The following is a 10573-nucleotide window of genomic DNA, read 5'->3' as shown; positions in this document are numbered from 1 at the left end:
TGTTCTCGTGTAGAACCTATACCTGGATCAGGAAGCTGTTGTGTGAATGGAGCAGGGGAACACTGGAGTGTGCCAGGGTTGTATTCTCTCTCCATACCTATTCAATATTTATGATGCTGTGTAACTTATCCCAGAAGCTGGACTCTATGAGGAGGAGTGTGGCATCAGGATCGGAGGGAGACTCATTAATAACCTGTGTTAAGCAGGTGACACAACACAGCTCGCTGAAAGTGAGGAGTATTTGAAGCACTTGCTGCAGAAGATCAAAGAATGCAGCCTTTTATATGTATTGCATCTCAATGTCAGGAAAACAAAGATTCTTACCACTGGACAGATAGGCAGCATCATGATGGAGAGGAGATTGAGACTGTCAAAAGCTTCACCTTGCTTGAATCCACAATTAACATTCTTGGTACCAGCAGTTAGGAAATAAGGAGATGCATCTCAAGGGGAAAATCTGCAGTTAGGAATTTGTCCAAACTATTAAAGGGTAGTGATGTTAGTTTGAGGACTAAGGTTCATCTGATTCAGGCCATAGTCTTTCTGATTACTAGCTATGTATCCAAGACCTGGACAATGAATACGTATGTCAGAAAAAGAATTGATGCCTTTGAGCTGTGGTGCTGGAGAAGAGCAATGAACATCCCATGGATAGTCAAGAAATGTCTTGGAGAGGGAGTAGCCAGAGTGCTCTTTGGATACAGGAATGATGAGGCTTTGTCTCACATACTTTGAGTGTGTTGCTAGGAGGTGCTACTTCTTGGAGAAGCACATAATGTTTGAAAGAATGGAGGGTCAGCAAAGGAGAGGAAGACCCTCAACCAGATGGACTGATATGTTGACTGTTGCAGTGGGCTCTTGTGTATCATTAAGTGTGAGAATGAAACAGGATAAAATAGTGTTCAGATCTTTTGTTCATAGGGTCACTATGAATCATGCTCAACTGAATTGATAGTACCTAACAACAACAAAGATGCATAACAACTTATCAGCTAGACCATGGTCTGAATCAAACACACTTTAATCCTCAAACTGACATCATTACTCTTTAATAATTTAAAGAGGTCTCCAACTGCAGATTTTATCAGTGCACAGTGTCTCCTCATTTCCTGACTGCTGTATCCAAGTAAGATGAAGCTGTTGAGAGTTTCATTCTCCTCTCCATCCATCATGATGTTGGATCCAGCAGTAAGGATCTACTGGTCTAGTGGTAAGAATCTTTGTTTTCTTGACATTGAAAAGCAATCCATATTGAGGGCTGCATTCCTTGATCTTCCATAACAAGTACTTCAAGGCCTCCTCACTTTCAGCAAGCAAGGTTGTGTCATCTGCCTAACAGGTTATTGATGAGTCTCCTTCCAATCCTCATGTTACATTTCTCTTCATAGAGTCTAGCTTCTCAAATAATTTGCTCAGCATACAAATTGAATAGGTATGGAGAGAGAAAACAACCCTGACACGCTCTCTTCTTAATTAAAAACCATGCAGAGGCATAAAAGAGTTAAAGTGGAAAAAGAAAGAAGAGGGGAGAAAGGGTAAAGAATTCCTGGGAAAAAACAGGGGTGAACTCAAACCTTACAGCATGCTGTCAGCAGAAAAAGGGAGCAAGGAAGCTGAATGTCTTTGGTGAAATGTCTATTTATATCATATATCCATTTTGTGATTGGGGTTTTTTTTTATTGATGTGTGGAGTATTCTATAAATTTTAGACTTAAGTCTCTTATCAGATATACAATTGCCAAATGTATTTCCCCAGTCTGTGGATTCCCCTATTACTCTGTTGGAGATGTTTTTTGATGTGCATAGAGATATGATTCCTAGATTGTCCCATTCATCTATTTTATTCTCTTCTGGTTGTAGGCTTTTAGTTATGCTTGGAAGTTTGTTCATGCTGTGGATTAGGGCTTCTAGAGTTATTCCTAGCTTCTCTCTCCTGACTTTTTAAGTTAAGTTTTACTCCTAGTTCCCTTATCCATCTTGAATTGGTTTTTTTATATGGGGTAAGGTGTGGGTCTTTCTTAAAGTTTCTCGGATGGTTTTCCAATTTTGCCAACACTATTTGTTACACAGGCTGTCATTTCCCCGCTTAACTGGTTTTGTTTCCTTTTTAAAATTATTTGACCATAAGTAAATAAGCTGATTTCTGATTTCTCTATTCTATTCTATTCTATTCTATTCTATTCTATTCTATTCTATTCTATTCTATTCTATTCTATTCTATTCATCTATGTGTCTGTCGCTGTACCAGTACCATACTGCCTTAATCACTATGGCTGTGCAGTGGGATTTGAGATCAGAGAATGAGATGCCTTCTACTTTATATCTCCTTTTCAGTAATGCTTGGCTTATGTGAGGTTTCTTTTCATTCCAGATAAAATTAGAAATTGCCTTTTCAATCTTGTTGGAGAATGAAATTGGTATCTGTATTGCGATTGTATTGAATTTGTAGATTGCATTTAGTAAAACTGTCATTTTCATGATATTGAGTCTTTTTATCCATGAGTACCCATGGTTTAGAATTGGGAAAGGAATGTGTCAGGGTTGTAGTCTATCTCCATATCTGTTCAATCTCCATGCTGAGCAAATAATCCAAGAAGCTGGACTCCATGAAGAAGAATATGTAATCAGGATTGGAGGGAGACTCCAATAACTTCAGTTATATAATACTGTTTGCTGAAAGTGAGGAGGACTTGAAGCATTTGCTGCAGAGGAGCACGGAATGCAGCCTTCAGTATTAATTGTGTTTCAATATCAAGAAAATATTCTTACCACTAGACCAATAGACAGTATCATGATGGATAAGAGGAGATTGAAACTGTCAACAGCTTCATCTTGCTTGGATCCACAATTAACATCCGTGGAATGAGCAGTCAGGAAATAAAGAGATGCATTGCACTGGCAAAATCTGAAGTTAGGGACCTTCCAAATTATAAAATAGTAGTGGTGTCAGTTTGAGGACTAAGGTACATCTGATTCAGGTCATAGTCTTTCTGATCACTAGCTATGCATCCGAGACCTGGATAATGAATAAGGATGACAGAAAATGGACTGATGCCTTTAAGCTGTGGTGTTGGAGAAGAGCACTGAACATCTTATGTATGGCCAAGAGAATGGGTAGATACGTCTTGGAGAGGGTGCAGCCAGAGTGCTTTTTGGGGGCAAGAATCATGAGGCTTTGCTTCATATACTTTGGGCATATTGCTATGAGGTGCTATTCCTTGGAGAGGGATATAATGTTGGGAAAGGTGGAGAGTTGGTAAAAGAGAGAAAGAACCTCAACCAGGTGGATTGACATGGTGACTGCTGCAATGGGCTCTTGTGTGTTAGGAAGTTCTAGGATGGTGCACGACAGGACTAGGTTCAGATCTTTTTTCATAGGGTCACTATGAGTATTGCTTGACTAGATGGTATCTAGCAACAACAAACCTTGAGTATGGTATATTCTTCCATTTCTCCAGCTCTCATAATTGTTATTCTTTGAAGTACTTACCTTTTTCACTCTTCTTTTCTTTTCTCCCATATTAAAAAAAAACAAAACAAAACAAGCAAACAAAAAACCAAACTCCAATGCTTCCAATGCTATTGAATTGGCTTTAACTTGTAATGAAACCAAAATAACTCTAACAATACACAGTACGTGTAAACCTAATTACTGTCTCAAAAATACTTTAAACTTAACCATACAACTTAGAACTTCTTCGCCTATTTACACAAATATGTAAGGAGTACCCCAGAGTGGGAGAATGACTCAATCCCATTCCTCCAAGGAAATTGTTGGGGTGTTATTTTTCACTCTGGAGAAATAAAGATGCTCTGTTATTGCTGTTGTTTTTGTTGTTATGCGTTGTCAAGTCAGCTACAACTCTTAACAACCTTATGAAGAACAGATCTTAACCTTGCTCTATCCTGAACCATCATCACAACATTCCACATTCTGAACTCAATTGGTATAGTCAATCTATCTAATAAAAGTCTTCCTCTCTTTTTATGATCCAACACCTTTTCCAGCGTGATGCCTTTCTTCTAAGGACTGACCTTTCCTAACTACATGCCCAAAGTATGTGAAATGAAGTTTCTCTACCCTTTCCTCTAAGGAGCTCTCTGGTGACCTAGTGTAAGAACCTGCACTGTCATCTTAATGGCACAAAGTTTGACTTCCTCACCTGCTCTGCAGGAGAAAGATAGACAGTCTCCTCCAGTGTAATTTACTCTCTCAGAAATCCTGTTGGAAGGTCAGATATGAGTCAGTTTCAGCTTCATGGCCCACAAAAACACAAGGAGTACCATGACAACCAATTCAGATATTCTTTGAAGAACTTAGTCAAAACATTTCCTATTTCCCACTTAACTGTAGGTTTCTATTAATATGCTGTTGTTGTTATTGTTGTTGTTGTTGTTGTTATTGTTATGAGCATCAGCTCACTGGCAACTCATAGTTACTGTATGTATAGTAACTCTGAATCCTGCCCTTTCCTGAGTCAATCTCACCGATTCAGACACACCCCTATTATCCTAGTTACAGTATCAATCTATTTCCTCCAGCATCTTCCTTTCCTGTGCTGTCCCTCCACCCTTCCAAGCATAATGTCCTTCTCCAAGGACTGGTCCCTCTTGGTCAGGTCATATGCCCAAAGGATGTGAGACAGAGCTTTAAAATCCTTGCCTCCATGGAACAACTTGGCTTCACCCTCTTCAGGACAGACCTGTCCGTTCTCTTGGCAGTCCATGGTATTTTCAATACTCATCTATAAAACAAATAAACATTTCCAGTGAATGTTAGATGATTAACTCATTCATTTAGTGTCACAAGAAAAATCTGCATCAGATTTGCATTTGTAAGTTTTCCTAGTAATTTTGTCTGACTTTACATGTAGTATTTTAAAGTTAAAATAATAGAAAGAAAAATACTGTAACAGATTGGTTGAGGAAAGATGGAAGATAGTGCCATTTTATGAAAGAATTGTAGCTCTAAGAACTAATGTAATTTGCCCACAACCACTTACAAAGAAAGGCAGCAGAACTCTGGGCCATGTTGTTTTAGGATGAAGGGAAAACATAGCTGATACAGGACAACTAGGGTACGCCTTAGACTGAGAGCACTGGAAGTTCTGGAAGGAGCTGAAGGGAGACTGAATCAGCAGCAGTGTCTTGGGAACTCCCTGGCCATGTAAAAGGAGCAGATCACATTTCTTACCACATTGCCTAGTCTGAACAGTGAAGAGCAAAAAAGAGTGCCAGTGGCCTGTGGCCTGGCTTGAAAAGAGACATGTCCTGTAGGAAGATCAGTGAAGACTTTAAAAATGACTGAGAACCAATATGTATATTAATAGGCCAGATGGAAGAGGAGGGGATCATGAGTTAAGCACTGGGTGGCCTAGCGGTTAAGAATCTGCATGGCAAACTTGAAGGCACATGGTTCTAACTCACCAGCTGCAAGGATGAGTAATCTCTTCCTGTGTGAATAACTGCCTCTTAAAACCCAGTGGAAGGTCAGCAATAGATCAGTTCCAACGCCATAGTACACAACAACATGTGTATTTGAGGTCCTTGCAAGACTTCAAGCAGAGACAGATTTTAAACATAAAAAAAAGAGAATCTTATTGTAAATGGAAACTAAACGTATGACCTTAGAGTGGACACCTTTCTCTACTCTCATGTGACTTCGCATCCCAGGGGAAGTTAATTGAATGAAGAGTGAGTAAATTACCCAATTTGAAAAAGCAAATTTGAAGTTGAGACTGAAGTTGTCAAATATCGGATTGATGCTTATTGAACATAAAGGATATAAACTCGAAATGCTATTTTGAGTCACATTTCATAATATAGAAAACAAAACAGAGAGAGCCAGTGAGAAGTATGATTCTGGCATTAAAAAAAAAAATAGAGAGGTGAGAACATAAACAGAGAGTTTTCTAAGTGATATACAGTGGTTGATCTCTGATTAGATCTATTCTGAACACCTAGCTGAAAGGCTTTAGATGATAGCATACTTCTCTCTTTTCAAGTCAGAACCAACTGATAGCTGGCCCTCCAGGTTTTCTAAAGCTGTAAATCTCACAGGAAAAGATTATCATCTCTTTCCTGTTGAGTGGCTGGTGGATTCAAACTGCCTGTCTTTAGGTTGACGACACAACTCTTTACCCATTAAGCCACTAATGCTCCCTTTATGTGGCAGATAGCCTTTCAAAACAAACAAAATCCTTTCGTTGTAATCAATACCATTTGATAATCAGTTCAATTTTATTTCTATTACATCAAATCTAGTCTTAGTCAGTGAAAATGGTATTAATAATAGAGGAAATTTTTTTAGGGGCATGTTAGGACTAAAATTAGTGAGGAAAGTATATAGTAGGAACTACTTTGCACAATACTTTTATTTGGAAGGGGAGAAAGAACCAAGAAAGTATTTGGAATTAGTACGTTTCCTTTCAGTTTGATTTTTGTTTTATTCTTGTGCTCTCTGTGTGTGTGTGTGTGTGTGTGTGTGTGTGTGTGTTTCATGTATACACTGAATGCAAACAAATATATGTAAATTCTGATGGGGGATAAAACAGGAGCACAGGGATATACAAGAGATACAGAAACAAAAACCTGTTGTTCCCAAGGACACCCCAATTCATAATGACCCTGTATGACAGAGTAGAACGTTGACAAAGTTTCCAAGGCTGACCTTTATGCAAGCAGACTTCTATGTCTTTCTCCTGCAGTGCAGCCAGTGAGTTCAAACCACAAGTGAGTTAGCACTAAGTGCTAGCCTCCATTGTGCCATAGATCTCCTCAAGTACAGGGGAAAAGGAGAAAATTGGATAACATTGTTAAGTGAAAGAGAAGAGAGGGGTGGGATCCTGAGAATGCATGAGAAGCACTCCTGCAGTTCAAATTAAAGTAAGGGGTGAGGCTTAGGTAAATTGCAAATTATTGGCAAGGAAGTGCAGAATGAAAAAAAACAAAACCTATTAGCGATCTCCCTCCCCAACTACACTCCTTTCTACTTCTCCAAGTCTAATAACCACTTCCATCCTGGACAATGGAGAATGGAACCCAAGAAATCAGCCATAAGCTGAAACCTATATACACACATTCTGCCTTGCATCTGTTAAATAGAAAACAGTTTGGGGGAAAAAATATGTATCCAGTTCTTTACTTTCTCTTTAGCAACAAATTAAATATGGCTTTCAAAGATAATGAAAAGAAGAATTAAATGGAAATGTTACCCTGCATCTCTTTTCAATAACAGTTTAACATTTAAGAATTATCTTTTTTTTTTCATTTTGGATGATAAAGTGTCATTTGTTCACCTCACAACTAGTGCAATATGTGTTTTCTTGTTATCCCAGAAAGGAACTCAGAAATGGGTAGAGTTAACTTGATTTGTAGATGTTTTAGAGGCTTTTACATGTTCTGTTTAAATAAACCTCAAAATAAATATAAATGACAGCTGAATTTTTCACCATTCTTTTTATAACTTATTAAATATTTAACATGCCTTCTTTAGTTCTTCTCAGCCCTGTTTATTCTAAATCCATTACAGTGTCATCCAGAATTTATAAAATCTAGATTAATTTCAGATATCACATAATGAAGATAATGTTTCCATGGTTTCATATTTCTAATGGCTCTCAAATATATCCTTCACTTTCCAATGCTTTTTTCTCCTAATATTAAGATCATCCTTAATATCTGTAGCCTAACTATATTTAAACACAAGCCATAGGGTCTAAAATACATTTATGTTTTTAACATTTCAAATATATTTCTTTCAATTTTTATTCATTTACCATCTAGTAACTTTCACACTACTAGGCTTTGTGATGAATTCTGAGCTACAAATACTTATTGTTAAATGGTACATTGCTGCCCTCTAGCTTATTTTTCAGATACTCTACAAATTGTAATAATTTATTTAACAAGTCTCCTGTACATGTGTAAGAAATTGTTACCCAGTACTCGTCAGTTAATTATATAGCAGTAATTCTATAAAAACTACATTTAGAATATTATTTAACTTACTCATGTCTTTCCTTTCCGGTAAGATTAATATGGTCCGTTGTTGATAATAATTCTAAAAAAGGCAAGTCTGAAAAGGAGACTCTAAAAAAATAAAAAATACCATTTTTAGCTTGTAGTATACCAGCTTCTCTTTTCCTCCTTTAGTTTCCACCTTTCTATTTCATGTTGATAGTTTCTTTTTAAACAAGGAAAGTAATTTATTTCTCTTTTAAGCAGCCAGAGAGAAGCAATCTAACCTTTAAATGCTTTCATTGAATGTCAAGTTCTTACCACAAATATTGCTGAAGATGGAATTAGACAAAATGTAGATTGGACAGTTTGAATCAGATTGACTCTATCTTTGGTAAGTATTAATGGAGAAGCTCACTATCAGCAGTCAAATTAAGGTCATTGCCTCACCATAGAACAGACCACAAACTGCTAGAGTGCAAGTTCAAATTAAAGCTGAAGAAAAGGAAAAAGAAATCCACAAGAACCAAAATATGACCTAAAGTCTATCCCAAGTAAACCTGAACACCACCTCAAGGACAAAATTGATGCACTGAACACAAATGATCAAAGATCTGATAAACTGTGGGATGTCATCCACGAGGAAAATATCACAACAAAACAGGGAAGGAAAAAAAGAATAGATGGATGCCAGAAGAGACTCTGAAACTTGTTCTAGAACATGGGGAGACCAACACAAAGGGGGAAAAATGGTGACAGGAAAAGGATGATGAAGAGAAGGCTTCAAAAGGTAACTTGATAAGACAAAGAAAAATGTATAACAATGTGCAAAGAGCAGGAATTAGAAAAATGAAAGGATAAAACATGCTCTGCACTTATAAAACTAAAAGAACTGAAGCAGAAATTCAAATCTTAAGTTTCAATACAAAGGATTCTATGGGCAAAATCTCAAATGATGACAAAGCATCAAAAGAAAATGATGACGGAAGCATCAAAAGAAAATGCATGTAATATTTTTATCAATCCCTTTGATTGTGCTTGGGCATGTGGGCTGTTTCCATCTTCTTGCAATTGTGAATAATGCCACTATGAACATTGGTGTACAAATCTTCGTTTGTGTCTCAGTTCTGATTTCCTCGGGGTATGTTCCTAGTAGTGAAATAGTTGGGTCATACGGAGTTTCTATGTTTAGGTTTTTGAGGATATGTCAAACTGCCTTCCAGAGTGGTAGTGCCGTTTTACAGTCCCACCAACAATGTATTTAAGTTTGACAATGCAAAGACATTTGACTGTATTGATCATAAGCAATTATGGCTAACACTGTAAAAAAAAATGGGAGTCCCAGAACAATTAACTGTGCTAATGTGAAACATATACTTGGTCCGAGAGAACCAGGGAACCGGAGTGGTTTAAAATGAGGAAAAAGTGTGTGTCATCAGCAGAGACTTTTTCTATAACTATTCAACCTGTATACTGAGTACATAATTAAAGAAGCTTGAGAAAATTAAGAAAAATGGGGAATGAGCATTGAAAGAAAACTCAGCAACAACTGAGATTATGTAGAAGATACAATGTTGTTTGCGAAAGTAAAGACTTGAAGCACTTACTGTAGAACATCAAAGACTACAGCCTTCAACATAGATTACATCTCAGCCTAAGAAAACTACAAAAATCCTCACTACTGGGCCAATAAACAACATCATAATAGATGGAAAAAAGTTTGAAATTGTCACAGCCGTCAAGAAATCAAAAGGTGTGTTGCATTGGGGAAATCTTGTGTCAGGGACCTTTTCAAAGTTCTAAAGAGCAAGAATATCAATTTAAAGGCTATGGCAGAGCTGATTCAAACCACTGTTTTTACAATTGATTGCTTTCTAAGCATCTGAAAGAAGGATGACAAGAAGAATGGAAGCCTTTGAATTGTGGTATTAGCAAAGAGTATTGAATTTACTGAATGAACTCTCAAAAGATCAAACAAATCTATCTTGAAGAAAGTACAGCCAGAGTGATCCTTAGAGACAGGGATATTGAAACTTCATCTCACTTACTTTAGGCATATTTTCAGGAGAAATAAGTCCTTGGAGAGAGATCTCATGTTAGGAAAGATAGAGGGGTTGTCTAAAGAGAAGAAGATCCTCAACAAGATGGTTTGACACAGTGACTACTATCACAATGGACTTCAGCAGGACAGAGATCATGAGGCTAGGGCATAACAACAGATAAAAGTTCAGACGTCTTGTGTAGTCAAGTCTTAGTCATCTTGACTATACCTAATAACAATGTCAGAAATCTCAAGGAGCTGTGATGGTCTTGTGGGTAAGGATTTGTGCTGCCAACTCAAAGTCAAGTGGTTCAAGTCCATCAAGTTCTGTGGGAGAGACATGGACAATCTCCTCTTGAAATTCACAGCCTCTGAAAACTTACTGAAGTCAGTTATGAGTTGGTTCTGACTTGAGAGCAAAGGGAAAAGTTTTAATATTAGAGATTGTAGTATCAGTAAACTCTCTACTAGTAGCAGTAGCAGTAGCAATAGTAGTAATAGTAGTAGTACCAGCAATGTGCCATTGAGTGGCCTGCGACTCATAACAACCCTATGTACAACAGTCCTAAAACC

This window comes from Elephantulus edwardii, unplaced genomic scaffold (assembly GCF_000299155.1).
Source record: "Elephantulus edwardii isolate Elephantulus edwardi_28Jun2011 unplaced genomic scaffold, EleEdw1.0 scaffold00450, whole genome shotgun sequence".
Lineage (NCBI taxonomy): Eukaryota > Metazoa > Chordata > Mammalia > Macroscelidea > Macroscelididae > Elephantulus > Elephantulus edwardii.
The sequence above is the reverse complement of the archived record's forward strand: the minus strand, read 5'-3'. Positions refer to the sequence as shown.